The sequence below is a fragment of the Elephas maximus genome, chromosome 10 (genome assembly GCF_024166365.1).
Source record: "Elephas maximus indicus isolate mEleMax1 chromosome 10, mEleMax1 primary haplotype, whole genome shotgun sequence".
Classification (NCBI taxonomy): domain Eukaryota; kingdom Metazoa; phylum Chordata; class Mammalia; order Proboscidea; family Elephantidae; genus Elephas; species Elephas maximus.
In genome coordinates this window covers 119383785-119401069 of record NC_064828.1, presented here as the reverse complement: position 1 = coordinate 119401069, position 17285 = coordinate 119383785, and positions in this window count along the sequence as shown.

Genomic DNA, 17285 nt, shown 5'->3' with positions numbered 1-17285 from the left:
TTCCTGGGAGCGCGGGGGTGCTGTGCATCAACCCTCCCACTAAAACCACCTAAAAAAAAGCTGTATAAAATAGATTAACAGGGTTTAGCCATGAGATATCAAAAGTTTTAAGGAATTAGCAGGCCAAAGCATGAGTGAATGAAGAGGCATGGAGGCAAACAGCCCCCGGAAGCCGCTGGGGGAGCCGCTTTTGCATCTTACTGATGGGGCAAACTGGCCTGTTGGCTTGGTGGCCTCTGGGGCTGAGGTGTTGAAGGTGAACTCTAAGGCAGCTTGTCACTTCATTCGAGGGGGTCAGGCAGTGGACCGAGTCGAGGAACAAAGCCAAGAACAGGATCTCTAAGGAAAAGGAGAAGAAAGACATGCATGCAGCCTGGGCACGGTGACTGGGTCTGTGAGTTTGCAAAGTTGGGTGAGCTGACCAGCTGGTCACAGCAAAGAGGCTATTCTGGACCACTTACCTTGAGGGTGCTGACGGAGGTGTTGGAGGAAGCGATTTCTGTTGTTACAATTCTCTAGAAAGCTGTGTGAGAGAGCTGCAACTGCAGCAACACCTACCAAGCCATCTTGGGGAAGCCTGCCTGTGTCCCCCATCGGCTCCGCCATCATGGAGAGGACAGAAAGAAGCAGGAGCTGAGAGCAGATCCTCACACAATTAGCTGGACCCCAAAGGTGTGTGACCTCAAGGTAGGGGGAAACCAGAGGCAAACTCTCCTCCCTCCTTGCCCCTCAGGGGTTGCACCAGGCAGATCAGCTGGAAAAGTCTGCCCTTGAGAAGTTATGGTTTGCACCAGATTTGTGTGGACACACAGCTACACCCCCACCATGGGGTTGGCCACAAAAACCTGAAGCCTTGAATTTACTTTTAAATAGTGTTTGCCTAACACGTGGGGCTGTGAGTGCCTGGTAGAATGCAAATCGCTTTCATTCCAGGCCTCTATAATCCTCAGAAATAATTTGTCAGTGAGCAGACCATAGCCAAAACAACCATGCACACAGGGAAACGAGCACCATGAGCAAGAACCTTCAGAAAAGGACCCGAACAGGCATCAGATCTACACTGGAATTATCAGACACAGTTTGCTTGTTGTACTTCAAGAAAGAAAAGACAGGTTTGCAAATACTGACAGGTCCATAGAAAACTTTAATAACAACCTAGCAGATTTGAAAAAGAACCAAGCAGACCTTCTAGAAATGAAAAACATACAATCCATAAACTAAAAACTCAAGGAAAAGTTTAGCAGCTTCTTGAAGACACTGCTGAAGAGAGAATTAGTGAACTAGAAGAAAGGTCAGGAGAAATTACCCAGAATGCAGCCCAGGGAGACAAAAAGAAGGAAAAAATAGAAGAGGGCAGCAGCTGACTGGGGCGGTGGCCCTGATGAGGACTGCCCTGAGGCTGATCAGAGCGGGGTCAGGCTTGGGGGGAGCAGAGAAAGCAGGTGCAGCAAGCAGGACTCGAGATGCTTAAGTCTATTCTGTAGAAAGTGTGATACCGCCTGCCCTTGGGGGATGCCAGCGTGTCTCCCAGATTCTGGGGAAAGCCCCAGAGATCTGTTACCCGCAGGGGGGGCTGGGGTTTTGGGGGCTCACAGGACACAACCGGGCCTCTGCCCTTGCTTAGAGGGGAGGCCAGTGTTGGAGGTGGGAGCAAGTGGCACCTGCAGTGTGTACCTTGCACCAAGTGTGCAGTTGTCTGTGTATATGTGTGTGATGTGTGTGCACATGCATGCATGCATGTGTACAATGTGTACATATCTGAGTATACATGGATGTGTACCTGTGTGGCTGCTCCCCCTAAGCCTACTGTCCAGCCTCACGAGAGTCACAACCTTCCCTTCTGCAGTCTGGGCCCCTGACTCAGGCCCAGCTGAGGGGGGAATTACTGCCTGAACCTGGTGTCCAACTGGGGGGTGGGCTGTCCACACCTTCTCAGTGACAGCCTGGTGCTGGTGTTCACAGCCAGGTGTGTGGTCAAGACTGGGCCTGGCACGTTCTGGGCTCCCATCTCCTGCTCACGTCCCTCCTGGGCAAGGGGACTCCTCCCCAGGTCCAGAGTTGCTGACCCAACCAGCACTCTCAGTGTGGCCAAGTATACCAGCTCAGGCCCTGCAGACTGGACTCACCCTGCTGGCCACTGACTGTGGGGGCCCTGGGCGAGGGTCAGGCCCCAGGAGCCATCCTGCCACCCTGCCCCCAACAGTGCCTGTTCTCCCCTGGGTGGGTGGGCAGGTAATTAGCCCCCGGAGAGGGACAGCTGCTTGGTTAGGAAGTTCAGCAAAAGGAAAAGACACTTGCGGTGCCCCAGCGGGTGGCGCCTGCTGAGGTTGCTGGGCTCTTAGAGGTCCTGGCCAGGCGAGATGAGGCAAGGATGACCCATTGCAACCCACGCCACTGGCCTGGGTGGCAAAACATGTTGCATTGCCTTTTGCTGTGTGGAGTACAGCAAGAATCCATGCTGGTGCCCAGACGTAAAATGACACAAGACCCTGGCATCTGGGCACTTGACCAGCCAGCCCACCAGACACTGCCCTTGGCCCCCGTTGGCCATATGCCCACCAGCCCACCTGCTCTCTGCAAGGCAGCAGGCGCCTCCTCCCGATAGCCTGTCCCACCCCACAACCCTGCCACCACCTCTGCCCCTCTGCTTGTCTCTTCCTCCTGTTTTGGGGCTCTCGAGGAGTGCGGTGGGGCCTGGTCTATGGCAGGTTGGGGGCTGCACCACAGTCCTGGGAAAGCATCAAGCAAGCCTGCGCTCCCTGAGTGTGATGGCGGGGGAACAGAGGCTTCAAGCTGTGGGCTTAGGGCAGGCCAGGTGAGGCCTATGGGCCTGCAGTGTCTCAGGGCGCCTTGTTGGGTTTAGGACCCGAATGCTCTTCAGGTGAGAAAAGATGGTGCTTGGGGCCTGCGGCTATCAGGGCGGGCTGGGGGGCTTCAGATGTGCTGCAGGTGGTCAGGGCATGGGCAGGGGCTGCCATGGAGGTGGGGTGCAGGGCTGGCGTGCTTGGGTTGAGGCGGTTTGGCAAGGGACGGCTAGAGGGGCCAACAGGTGTTGGCCAGGTGGCTCTGGGGATGGGAATCTGAGTGCAGAGGGAACTTCGGAGACCACTGAGGCCCTAGGTGGGTGTCTGGCCGGGGTGTGCTGGGAGGGGAGTGAGGCTGATGTGGCCCTGAGAGTGAACCAGGACCAGCAATGACCTGCTTTCCTGCCTGGTGCAGAGGGACCTGACCACAGCACTGCCGGGTACAGTCAGGGCAGGTACACGCCCCCTGGGAGACGGCTCCCCTCCCCTCTGGCTCCCGGTGTGACCCTTGTTGTCTGGGCAGGGAGCAGTGACTGAGGCTGGATGGAGGCTGCACTGAGGTTGGCTGAGCTGACCCGGCCTGTGACCGTGTCCTGGATGGACGGGGGCTGTGGGCTTGGGAGCAGCTCAGAGACCACCAGGCAGATTCACTGGTTTGCCTGCCAGATCCTGCTCACTGCTTCCTCAGCGCTGGCCCCGGGGACCACGCCAGCTGCTCTGCTTGGTGACAGCTCTGCCTGCCGTGTCTCCGAAGAAACCAGGCCCCGGGGAGCTGGGAGGAGAGTCCCCACAGGAGCTCAGCAGCAGCAGCCAGCCCATTAACCCCTGCAGGCCGGGTGGCAGGTGGGCAAAGTTGGTTTCTCAGCAGCCGCAGGCCCCATTCCAGCTGCCGCAACTTGGCTGGATTGGCCCCTTCCTCACCAGGCCCTGGGCCTGCGTCTTCCAAAGAGCTGGGCTGGCAGGGGCCGTAAAGATGACCCTGGGTGGGGCTGTGGCTCCAAGCATCTGGCTGCGAGGGGCTTGGAGACCACCACACATACAGGGAAACAGGCCAAGGAGGACAAGACCTGCCCTGCAATATTCTCGGTGGTCTCCTGGAAGCCCTCAAAGGAGGGGTTGAAGATTCGGGTCTCAGGAGATGATGACCAAAGAGGTGGCGTTTCTGGGAGGGGCCCCAGGCAGGTGGGAGTGAGGTCTACACACAACCAGTGGCACTGAGGAGCAGTGGGGGAACCTGGAAATGCAGATGGCTGCTGGGGGGCTCATCTGGGTTGGAGGACCCAGTGCTGTAGGCCACTTGTTCTGGTACAGTGTTTAGCAGGGTGTTGATTCGGGAGTGCAGCGCTTGTTGAGGGCATTTCTCGGAAGAAAGAGGCCTGCATGAGGAGGTGAGGTGAGCAGAGCTGGGAGCCCTGGTAGGTCTGCGCTTCGGGCAGCCCTGGGCCGTGTGAGCTCACTCTGAGGGATGGGCCAGCTGCTTCCTGCCCCTGTGGACAGTGTCGGATGGGTGAGGGGCCTGAGCATGGAGTCCAGCTACCTCTCAGGATGCTCAGGACTTGGGCAGGAGCCAACTCTGGGTGGGAGGACAGTGTAGGGGGGGTTCACCTCAGGGAGGAGTCTTCCTTGGCAGAGATGGCCTCCCCTGTCCATAGCCGCCTGGAGCCTCCCCAGGACCCTCTTACACTTCCACCCCACCCTCTCCTTTGGTTACGTTCACCCCCCACACATCTGTGCCAGTCTGTGGGATGACCACGGTTATGATCACACTTCACTTCTGGGACCACGGCAGACAGTGGCTCTGACAGTTGTCAGCCGCCCACCCCCGGCTAGCCCCCCTCCTGTCTCCCCCAGTTGAGGACCTTCTCTTCCCCGAGAAAACGGACATACCCAGAGGAGAGCCCACATTCCTCTACCCCAACCCCATGCTGACTCCACCTGGTCTACATCCCCCCACCCTCCCTTCTGGCAAGGCTGACCAGCCTCCACAAAAGGACCACGTCCTCTCGGTTACTCGGGACCACCGGCCATCAGTCCCATGGCCCTTACCTGAGTTACCCACTTTTCTATCAGCCTCCAAGCTGCTGCTTCTCTTTCTCCCAGGTGAGAGGGGGGAGGGGAGAGACAGAGAGACAGATAGACAGATGGGGCATGGAGAGATAGAGAGACAGGGGTGGAGAGATAAATAAACACAGAGGAGAGAGACAGACACACAGATGGGTGTGGAGAGATAAACAGAGGAGAGACAGAGACAGATGGGCGGAAGGGACAGAACTAGAGAGAAGGTCCTCTCCTGACCATACGTCCTCCTCCAGCTGCTGTCCCTTTCTCTCCTCTCCCTTAAGGCAAATCCCTCAAAAAAGTGCTCCTTCCCACCATCTCCCCCTCCCCCAGGACAGGGAGCCCTGCAAGGGGGGTGATAGTCAGAGAGAGGCACAGTCAGGACCCCAGGGCACCCACCCCGTGGGCCACAGAGAGAATAATTAAGGAAAAGGGCGCTGGAGGAAGTGGAAGTGTGGGACAGAACGGCTTTCTGTAGCCAAAACCTTGATGCCCCGCCAAGCAATCCAGCAGCAGAATGGGAGGGACAGGTAGCCATGCAGAAGCCCAGGCTAGTGCCTTGGCGGTCACGAGGAAGAGTAGAGGCCGAGGGAACATTCCACCTGAAGGGGAACAAGGAGCAGATGGAGGAGAAGCTCTAGTTTACAATGAAGGAAACTTGTCTTGGGCCCAGTGAGGACCCAGCTGCTGTCTGAGAGGCGCACCAAGCCCCCACTGGACGGTGAGAAACCCGCCTCCCCCAGTGAGTCCTGGAGGAGCCCTGGGGCTCTTGCACAAGAGAAAGCCCTACAAAAATGCTTGTAGAAAAGCCCATTCTCTAAAGGAAGCACCAGCTTATGTGGGAGCCCTGTCTGGTGCCTGATGCTATTTCTGGCCATTTTATGTTTCCAGGCAAATGGAAGGAAAGGAGACTTGCCAGGCGAATTGAGAATGAGAGGTCTGGAGGAATGATGGATGGAAGCATCAGAGAGCCAGTGTGCAGGTCTCCACTCTCTTCCTTGCTAGGGCACGTGGAGAGCTGGGCTGCCACCAGATGGAGGTGGCCTGGGGGAGCTGAGCACCCCGTGGAGGCCAGCATCTGGGAAATTCACCTGAACCCACACTGGACTTCGGTGTGAGCAAGAAGTCAACGTTTTTTGTGGGTTAAAGCATGAAGATTATAGGGATGCTTGTTACTGCTGCCTACCTTCTCCTATCCTGACTAATACATTGGTCATTGGACTTCTTATTAGTATTTAGCATAGTCATCTATGGCTATGTAACAATTTACTACAAGCTTAAAAACAAACAACGTTGCCGTTGAGTCAATTCAACTCTCTCTGACATTATAGGACAGAGTAGAATTGCCCCATAGGGCTTCCAAGGTTGTAATATTCACAGAAGCAGACTGCCACATCTTTCTCCTATGGAGTGGGTGGTGGGTTCAAAATGCTGACCTTTCAGTTAACAGCTGAGCATGTAACCACTGTGCCACCAGGGCTCCTTACTCCAAGATTAGTGACTTTAAATGACAAGCATTTATCATTTCACAGTTTCTGAGGGTCAGGAATTCAGGAGCAGTTTAGCTGGGTGATTCTGGCTCAGGGCCTCTCACGGGGTTACAGTCAAGGTATCTGCCAGGGCTGCATCATCTAAAGACTTAATGGGACCGGAGTGTCCACTTCTAAGCTCACTCACATGGCTGTTGGCAGGAGGCCTCAGTTCCTCACAGGGTGGGCCTCTCCGTGGGGCTGCTTGAGTGTCCTCACAACACGGCGGCTGGCTTCCCCCAGAGCAAGTGATCCATGAGAGAGCACGAAGCCGCAACACCTTTTATGACCTACACTTGGAAGTCACATTCCGTCACTTCCACTGCTCTGTTAGAAGCAAGTCACTATATACTTCCCATACTCAAGAGGGGAGGAAGCTAAGCTCTGCCTCCAGGAGGAGGAGTTTTCATGAATGTGTTTTAAAACCCCCACACGCCCCACACCTTGTCCTATGCTGACCAAGGCCCACGGTTGCTGGACTTCTCACCAACAGCACCAGAAGCTCTTGACAACAGAGGAGTGGCTGCAGACTTCTGAGAGAGAAAGAGCAGCATCCAGGAGCCCTGTTCCCAGCAGAGTGAAAGAGGGATGTCTGAGGATGTGTGAGAGTCTGGAGAGTATGCCACTCACCCACTCCAGCTGAGGAAAACAGCCAAGAAAAGACTCGGAGCAAACAGAAGAGACCAGGACAGAGCCCTTGAGATGCAGGAGCTGAAGAGGTGAGAGAGCAGAGAGCTGGGAGTGTGCTCTGCCTGTGTCTCTGCAACCTGTCCTCCTAGACAGAAAAGAGGTGACCGCTGGGACAGGGATGGGGTGCGACTGCCCATCTTGCTGAAGCCCCAGAGCTGAGGACAGTGGGCTCTCAGTTTCCCCACATTTGAGAGACAGGTACCCGACAGCAGGCCTGTTCCTGTCTTACTGATCAGCCAATGAACGCCCTATGGAGCACAACCCATCAGGGGGATGGCACAGGACCTGGTAGTGTTTCGCTCCTCTACGCATGAGGTCACCATGAGTTGAGAATCAACACAACAGCAGCTAACAACATCAAGAAAGCAGGTTGGTGGTTACTAGGGGCTGGGGGAAGGGGAGGGGCAGCTAATGGCCACAGGATTTCTCTTTGGGGTGATAAAAATGTTCTAAAATTGATTGTACTGATAATGGAACAACTCTGTGACTATCCTAAAAACCAATTAATTGTACACATTAACATGGTGAGTTGTATGGTATGCGAATTATATAGCAATAAAGCTCTTACAACCACCCAAAGACTCACTGAAGTAGCTTTTCATCTGAGGATATTTGATCATGATAGGCTTTTATATGACGATGAAACCTGGAATGCAGAAAACCATGTTAAAACTGTCGAGTTACTTTCTTCTCTCAAATGACCTGGGATTCATCTGGGCCCTCGGTGACTTTGCAAGGCCTGGTGTCCCACCCTTATACCCTGTCTTCAGATGACTTCGATGACAACTCTGTGCTCAAGCAGACCTTTTTGGACGCAGACAAACCCATTTCCTTCATGGTCACATTCACAGAGATGCGCTGGGACACAGCTGTGTTCAAACCGGTGGCTATCCTCTGAGGGGCAGGTGCCCCAGTGCCCCGGGTGTTTCCACTTCACGTCTCTGCCTAAGAACTGCGTTTTCTCCTAAGGAGCAGAATATGTGTACACTCGTGGATAAATGTTTAGTTGCCTTTGCACGTTCCTTGCTTTTTGCACACAGGTTGATTCTGATCCTTGACAAACAGTACATGCATTTGTTTAAAATATATAATATGATGTGTTTTGATGTGTGTATAACCCACTGCTTTCCAGCTGGTTCTGACTCAAGCGACCCTACAGGACAGAGTAGAACTGCCCCATAGGTTTTCCACATTATTCTCCCGAAGAGAGCGGCTGGTGGGTTCGAACTGCCGATGTTTCTGTGGGCAGCTGAGCGCTTAGCCACTGCACCACCAGGGCTCCTTTGATGTATGTACACACTTGAAAATGATCAGAAAAATTGAGGTAGTGACCATATTGGTTACCCTCAAAGCTTCCTCATGCCCCTCTATCATCCCTGCCCTCACTTCCTCTGTTCTTCACCCTGGTCCCCAGGTAATCTCTGATTGGCTTTCTGCCTGCATAGATTAGTTTACATTATCTATAATTTATTATAAATGGAATCCTACAATATATACTCTTTCAGCTTGACCTCTTTCACTCGGCATCATCATTTTGAGCTTGACCCCTGTTGTAGTGCATTGTATGGATATACTGCATTTTGTTTATCCATTCATGCTTGTTGGTGGACCTTTAGATTGTTTCCAGTTTTTGGCTATTACAAATAAAGGTGCTATGAACATTCATGTTCAACTATTTATGTGGACATATATTTTCAGTTCTCTTTTGGATATATAACTAGGAGTATAATTGCTGAGTCACGTGAACTCTATGTTAACTTTTAAAAACTGCCCAACTGCAGCTCCTATCTGAGGTGAGATGAGAGGACAGAGGGGGACAGGAGATGGCTAAATGGACACAGGAAATTCGGGGTGGGAAGGAGGGGCATGCTGTTGCATTATAGGGTCACATAACAATGTGTGTATAAATTTTTGTATAAGAAACTAACTTGAACTGTAAACTTTCACTTAGGGCAAAAAAAAAAAAAAACCTGCCCAGCTGCCTTCCAATGAGGCTCCGCCATTGACGACACTTGCCTACAACGGTGCCTAGCAGCCTGAGGGTTTCAGCTGCTCCATGTCCTCTCCAGCCCTTGTTCTAGTCGGGTTTTTACATTTTAGACATTCTACTAGGTGTGTAATGGTAGCTCATTGTGATTTTAATTAATATTTTCCTAATGACTGTCTCATATATTTTGGACATGTTGTCAGGAGGGCTCAGTCCCTGGAGAAGGACATCATGCTTGGTAAAGTAGAGGGTCAGTGAAAAAGAGGAAGACCCTCCATGAGATGGACTGACACAGGGGCTGAAACAATGGGCTCAAGCATAACAACAATCATGACGATGGCACGGGACTGGGCAGTATTTCGTTCTGTTGCACATGGGGTCACTATGAGTTGGAGCCAACTTGACAGCACCTAACAACAACAACAATGACCAGTGATGTTGATCATCTTTTTATGTGCTTATTTGCCCTCCATAAAACCCTGGCAGCACAGTGGTTAAGAGCTACAGCTGCTAACCAAAAAGTCGGCAGTTAGAATCCACCAGGTGCTCCTTGGAAACCCCACCGGGGCAGTTCTACTCTGTCCTATAGGGTTGCAATGAGTTGGAATTGACTTGATGGGAGCAGAGGTTTTATATTTTCTTCAGTGAAGTTTCTGTTCAAACCTTTTGCCCATTTTTTATTGGGTTGTTTGCTTTCTTATTATTAAGTTTTGAGAAATTTTTAAAAATATATTCTGGGTACAAGTTCTTTGATTAGCAAATATTTTCTCCCAGCCTGTGGATAGCCTTCTCACTCTTTCAACAGCCTTCTGAAGAGTCGAAGTTCTTCATTTTAATACAGTCCAATTTAACTTTTTTGTCTATGGATCATGCTTTTGATATGGTAGCTAAAAAATCTTTGCCTAACCCAAAGTCACAAAGATTTCCTCATGTTTTTGAATAGAAATGTTATAGTTTTAGGTTTCATCCTTATATTTGTGATCCATTTTGAGTTAATTTTTGTATATGATGGGTGGTATGGATTGAAGATCATTTTTTTTTTTTTCTGGCTATCCAATTGCTCCAGCACCATTTGTTAAAAAGATTATCCTTCTTACCTGAATTAACTTGACACCTTTATCAAAAATCTTCATGCCAGTATCACGTTGTCTTGGTTACTGTAGTTTTATAGCAAGTCTTGCTATCAGCTGGTGTTAGTGCCCCAACTTCGTTGTTTTCCAAAGTTGTCTTGGCCATTCTAGGTCCTTTGCAGTTCCATATGAATTTTAGAATTAGCTTGTCAGTTTCTACCAAAAAGAAAACTTGCTGGGACTTTTTTTTTTTTCAACTTTTTATTTTGAAATAATTATAAATTCATGAGAATTTGCAAAAGCAGTGCAAGGAGGGCCTGTGTACCCATCACCTGCTTCCCCTGGTGGTGACATCTTACATTCTGTGTTACATCATCAAAACCAGGACATTGGTTGGCATGATGCCTTCAATGGGATGGATTGACACAATCCCCACAATAACGGACTCAAACACACCGACCACCGTGAAGACGGCATAGGACTGGGCAATGCTTTTCCTGTTATACACAAGGTCACCCTGAGTCAGAGAAAACGCGGCAGCGACTAACAACAGCGACAGACCTTAGTCAGAGTCCCCTAATTTCTCAGGCACTCTTTTTTATGTGTCTTTGTGGGTAAGTACAAGCCCCCGGGTGGTACAAACAGTTCACCCTTGACTACTAACCTAAAGGTCGGTGGTTCAGGCCCATACAGTGGTGACATGGAAGAAAGGTCTGGCAATCCGCTTCCATAAAGATTGCAGCCAAGAAAACCCTGTGGAGTTCAGTTCTACTCTGACATATGGGATTGCCATGAGTGGGAATCAACTGGTCAGCAAAGGGTTTGTTGTGCGTGCGCGCGCGTGCGTGTAAGCCTATGACAGGCTATTGCATGTGTAATTTTGTATTGCCACCACCACAATCAAGATCGAGAACAGTTATGTCATCACAAAGATCTGAGCGTTCTCTCCTTTTACAGTCTCCCCTCCCTAACCCCCAACAACCAGTAATCTGTTTCCATCTCTATAATTTTGTCATTTCTAGAATGTTATAGCAATTTAATCATACAGTCTGTAACCTTTTGAGATTGCCTTTCTTCACTCAGCAAAATTCCCTTGGGATCCATCCAAGTTGCTGTGTGTATCAATAGTTCATTACTTTTTATTGCTGAGTAGCATTGCTTTGTATGGGTGCGCCAGAGTTTGACCTTTCACCCTTTGAAGGACATTTGGGTTATTTCCAGTTTTCGGCTGTTACAAATAAAGTCACTTTGGACATTCATGTATTGGTTTTTTTTTAATGAACGTAAGTTTTCATTTCTCTGGGATAAATGCCCAGGAGTTCATACGGTGAGCGTATGTTTAACTTTTTAAGAAACTGTCTGACTGATTTCCAGACTAGCTGTACCATTCCTGCTGGAATTTCGATTGGGATTGTGTTGAAGATACAGAAAAATGGGGAGAGAATCAAGTCTTTGGGCCCATGAATGTGGTATATCTTTCCACGTATTTAGGTCTTCTAAATTTTCTTTCAGTAAAGCTTTGTAGTTGTCAGGCTGATTCAAGAATTTCATATTACATGATGCCTCGGTAAATGGTATTTTTAAAATTTCTATTTCCAATTGTTTGTTGCTAGTATATAAAAATACAATAGATTTTTGTCTAATGACCTTGTATCCTGAAACCTGCTGTTACGGCTTGAATTGTGCCCCCCAAACATATGTTGAAATCCTAATCCCTGTCCCTGTGAATGTGACCTTGTTTGGAAATAGAGTTTTTCTTTTGTTAGCAGTCAAATCATACGAGGTTATACCAGAGTAGAATAGGTCCTAATCTTGTCCCTTCTGAGTCCTATAGAAGGAGAGACACACACAGGGGCAGACAGACGCCATGTGATGCGTTTAGAGGCAGCAGAGGAAGCCACTGGCTGCTGGAAGCCACCAGAAACTAGGAGAAGGCCTGGGACAGAGTCTTCTTTAGAGCCCTCAAAAGGAACCAAGATGGCGGATACCCTGATTTGGACTTCTAGTCTCCACAACTGTGAGGCAATGAGTTTCTCTCTTTTAAAGTCACTTACTTTGCACTATCTGGTGATGGAAGGCAGGCTTAGTTACCTAGGGCTGCTGTAACAAAAATACCACAAGTGGTTGTCTCTAAAGAACAGAAGTGTATTTTCTCACAGTTCAGAAAGCTAGAAGTCCAAATTCAGTGTGTGCCTCTAGAGAGAGTTCCTTCTTGGTCTATTTCAGTTTCTCATAGCAGTAGTCCTTGGAGCTTCTGGGCTTTTGGATGCATCTGCCTCAGCCATCAGAGAGCATCTGTCTCCCCAACCCTGCCGTGTGTGTGTGTGTGCACAGGTGTGTATGTGCCTTTGCCTATTCTGGCCCTTTTATAACTCAGAAGTGATTATGTTTAAGATCCAATCTACACAGGCATGACCTCACGCACATAACAAAAGAAAATCCTATTTCCAAATGGGGTCACTTCCACAGGTACAGAGGCCAGGAATTCAACACATATTTTGGGGAGACACAATTCAATCCATAACAGCCCCAGGAGACTAAGACACTTGCTAAATTCACTTATTTGTTCCCGTTGAGTTTTTTCACAGAACTGGCAAAGCTCCATTGACCATGGAGGTGCCGATTGAATCACCAAACGGATCTGCTCTTTGCTTTCCCAGATGCTCCATTACTGGGCCATAGGGTAAGAACATTTTGAAGGTTGTCGTTAGCTGCTGTCCAGTTGGTCCCCAGTTCCTGGCAGCCCCATGAACAATGGGACTGGGCTGTTGTGATCCATAAAGTTTTCATTGGCTGATTTGCAGAAGGAGGATGCCAGGCCTTTCATCCTAGTCCATCTTAACCTGGAAGCTCTTTTGAAAGCTGTTCAGCATCACAGCAACACGCGAGCCTCCACTGACAGACGGGTGGTGGTTGTGCGTGAGGCGCATTGGCTGGGAGTCGAAGCCGGTTCTCCCACATGGAACACAAGAACTTTAATATGGAACCACCAGGGCCCCAGCATTATGCGTAAGTGCTGTCAGATTGCTCCCCCAAAAAGGTTGCTAACGTATCCCACACTGGGGCATTCTCTCCTCACACCGCCCGACACAGCCTGGAAATCCTGGGCAGAGGGACAGGTTAGCCTGGCTAAACGGCTCAGCTCCTCGTCACAGCTCCATCCTGTGGCTAGTGCCGTAGCATAGGAGTCTCACCCTTTTTTGTGTGGCCTCATGGGCAACTTCTCAGAGTATTAGCTAGTCAAAAAGTGCCTGTGTTGAGTTCCGGTCTATAAGGTACTGAACATCATTCTAAAAGGGGATGTTTGTCCTGTTTTCCAAACATGAGCAGTCAGGACTGTTTTGTGGTTCACCTTTGGACGGGACAGTGTGGTGACTAGTGAGAGCCGAGGAAATTGCTCTTGCCCACCTGGTCCTCATCGCTGCCTGACGTCAGTCACGTTGTTCTTGCCCTTTCAGCTTGATTCCATTCACATTCTGGTCTGTCACTGACCCCTCTGCAGCCGGATCAGTGGCCTTTTTCCTATGAGATTGAAGCATATGAAATGGTCTTTTTAAGGTCAAAACAGCCAAGTATCAGCAGTTTCATAGGTTCAACCTCATGATTTAAGTACAGCTGGTACTCAACACAGATCTTCTCCAGTAGAACTTCCCGATTCCCAGGGCCAGTGGCACTGGCGCGAGACAGCGATGGCCTCCCTCAGGTGGCGTTTCAGAAACGAATCCTTTCTAATCTGGAAAACGAGAGCTAGGAGGTTGGACAAGGCTTGACCCTTCCATGATGTCTACTCTCTTGATGCGTCTCCTCTTCCTACTCCTCCCCATCCCTCCTTCTTCTCCTCAGCTTCCTCCTCTTCCTCTCCTTCTTCTTTCTGGAAATACTAAAACCCTCTGACGATTTTCCATCTTATTCAGATAAAAAGCCAAAGTCCTTACATGGTTGTGGTGGAGTAATTACTTTTGTGTGTGGCCTCTCTAGCCATGGTCTTGTAACTCCCACCCAGGTGACTGTGTGATAGGGTAATTGCGTTCTACCAAGGTGACCGGGCAGTTTTGCCTTAAAAGAGCCGATTTCAGAGCAGAGGAGAGCCAATCACCAAGGAAGGAGAGCCCTGCAGAAGACCCACCAGCAGAGACCCGGCAGCAGGAAATGGTGTGGTGGGCTTCCCAGCCCATGGAGAGAGGAAGCTGAGTGCCTTTGGGCAGAGACTAAAGTCCAAGGAGAGGCGTGCCTGCAAGTGCGGCTGGCAAGAGTCTATCCTGATGGAAGAACTGTATCTTGAGTATTCCTGAGCCTGAATTGTAACTGCCACTTCTCCAATGAACCCCATAATCATGAGTGTGGTCGGCGAGTTCTGTGTGGCCATTGCAATGAGTAATCGAACCCAGCAGAGAAGTAGAGAGTGCTGTGGGAGCAACAATTGGTGTTAGAGTTGGTAAAGGTGGTGGAGAGGAGGCACGCGTCTGACCTTTGCCTCATAGGTAGCAGCCTTGGGCTCCTGATCTTGGTTCTCCCTCCCCCTTGTGGGGTTAGGTGAAGTCAGACACCTTCCCCAAGATGCTGCTCAATGGTCTTACACAACTGGGCTCCCCATTACCCTTCTGCTATCCTTAGTTTTCTCCGCTGCAGCCTCGCCGGCACCATGCCAGCCCCTTGAACAGCCACACACAGGCCTGCCTCAAGGCCTCTGCATCTGCCGACTCTCTGACATCCTTCAAGCCTTCTCTCACTGTTCCTGCACCCCTTCACCCTGCACCCCTCCTCCCTGGCCCTCCTTTGTTTTCTCCGCAGCACGTGTCCCCACATCTTTATTGTCTGTCTCCGTAGAGGAAGGGACTCAGAGTGTTTTTTCAGTGCTCTGGTCCCAGATGTAAACCAGGGCCTGAAATGTTGTAGACAGTCAATATGTATTTCTTGGATGAATGGATGAATATCAAATATCAAATTGAGCTTAAGAAAGTTTTATTTTTGTTATCCCTGTTCTGCTTGTACCCTAAGGGTACGTATAGTGAAACTGTTGGACAATCCAGGATTTCTTGTCCCTGGTTTACTTGGATTTTTTTGTTGTTGTTCTTAGATTTCAATAGCAAGTTTTTGTGTACATGTGTGTGTTTAAAATAAGTTCTAATGGGTGCCCTGACACCTAAATTCTTACATATTTGAAAGAGTAGTATAAAATTCTCGGATCACCACTGTCGTAGATTGAATTATGTCCCCCCAAAATGATACGTGAGCTTGCTTGGAAATAAGGTCTTTCCAGAGGCTACCAGTTAACATGAGGTCATACTAGAGTAGGGTGGGTTCTAGTCCTATCTGAGTGGTGTCCTATAACAGAGGAGAGGAGACACAGAGAGTTAGAAGTAAGATGGCCATGTGAAGGCGGAGCGATGCTGCAGCTGCAAGATGGGGAATGCCTTAGGCCACCAGAAGCCAGGAGAGAGAAAAAACGATCTTCCTGAGAGCCTTCGGAGAGAGCATGGCCCTGCTGACATCTTCAGACTCCTGGCCTCCAGAACTGTGAGAAAATAAACTTCTGTTCTTATAAACCACCCACCTTGTAGTACTTTGTTACAGCAGCTCTAAGAGACTCATACACCCACTGTCCTCAGCATTGAATGTGACTGTGGGGAAGCCTGGGTCAGCCTTTCTCATCCTCCTTGTGGTTAACAGGATCTTCCTGCCTGGATGCCCATAGGATTCACATCAGATGCTGTCTATGGGCACTCAGCCCCATATCAGTCCTTGTACGCTCTCCCTGTCTCACTGGGGCTAGAAGCCTAAAAACTACATTCCCCTACTCCCTTGCCAAATGAGTTCCAGTTAGATTCTGGAACCAGGAGGCACTTGTGTGCAATTAGAATACAGGAGTAAGATAGAAGCTATTCTGCTTTTGATTCTGACAATACCCACAGCAGACACCGTGGACTCCTGTATTGGTGACCACGGCAGCCTTGGCAACTGCAGATAACTGGAGACTCTGCAGTGGCTGCACTGGAGGGAACAGGTCATCAGGAAGGATCAGTCGCTAGAAAAAGGTATCATGGTTGATAAAGTGGAAGGTCAGTGAAGGCAAGGGAGGGTTTCAATGAGATGGGCTGACACAGGGGCTGAAACAATGGACTCAGACATAGCAACAGTCATGAAGATGGCACAGAACTAGCCATCGTTTTGTTCTGTTAGACATAAGGTCTCCAGGAGCTGGAGCCAACTCGATGGCACCCAACGACGATGTACAGCTTCTGACCATCTTGAGCATTCTGCTGTGTTTCTGAGGGGTGGGTTTATTAGTGTGGATGTACCGTGTCAAGAGTAAATACTCTTGAAATGTTGGTGGGGCAGCCAAGCAGCTCTGCAAGGAGGCCACCCCCATGGAAAGCTCCCAGAGAGGGACTAGCATCCCTGTGATATGAATGCATGGGGCTGGTATGATGAACAGGAACGTGTGACCTTGTTTGTACCCCAAGCTGGTGGAACAGGTTCTACCAGTTATCTTTGTCTGTGGTATCTTTTGCTACAAGATATTTTTAATTTTTACAGGGCGAAATCTGTCACTTCATCCATTATGTATGCTGCAAGTATAGAAGTTACAGTTGTTAATGGTCAAATCTGTCCATCATTTTGGGATATATGTTACAAGAAGCAGTTCCCAATTTGTTGTTAGCTGTGGTGTCGTTTGCTGATCAAAAGTTTTAAATTTTTTTGTGTATCATCCTCATCAGCCTTTCTCTCTGCAACTTTCAGGTTTTGTGCCTTGCCTTGTGTGGGAGTTTAGGGGAACCACAAACCATGCCCTTTCTTTTCCTCCCAAGTTTGGGAGCAATGGAGATGTGAGACCCGCAAGCCGAGCTGGTGGAGATGAAAACACTAGTTTAGCGTCTATCAGTGCTGCATGGAGGAGGTGGCTTGGATAAGCCACTTCAGTGGGCTTCCCAGGGCTGGCCTTTCCAACAGACACTCGGTGAAAACTGGAAGGGCCAGTGCAGTGGTGCCTGCCTTTTGCTGCTTCTTTGTTTTCCAGTGACAAGCCCAGGTATGAAGATGTGTGGCTTTTTTGTGGCAGCCATGACAGCGGCCTCAGAGCCTCATCCCTAGACACAAATTTGCTGTCATTTGTTGTTGCTAGTTGCCGTGGAGTTTGCTCCGTCTC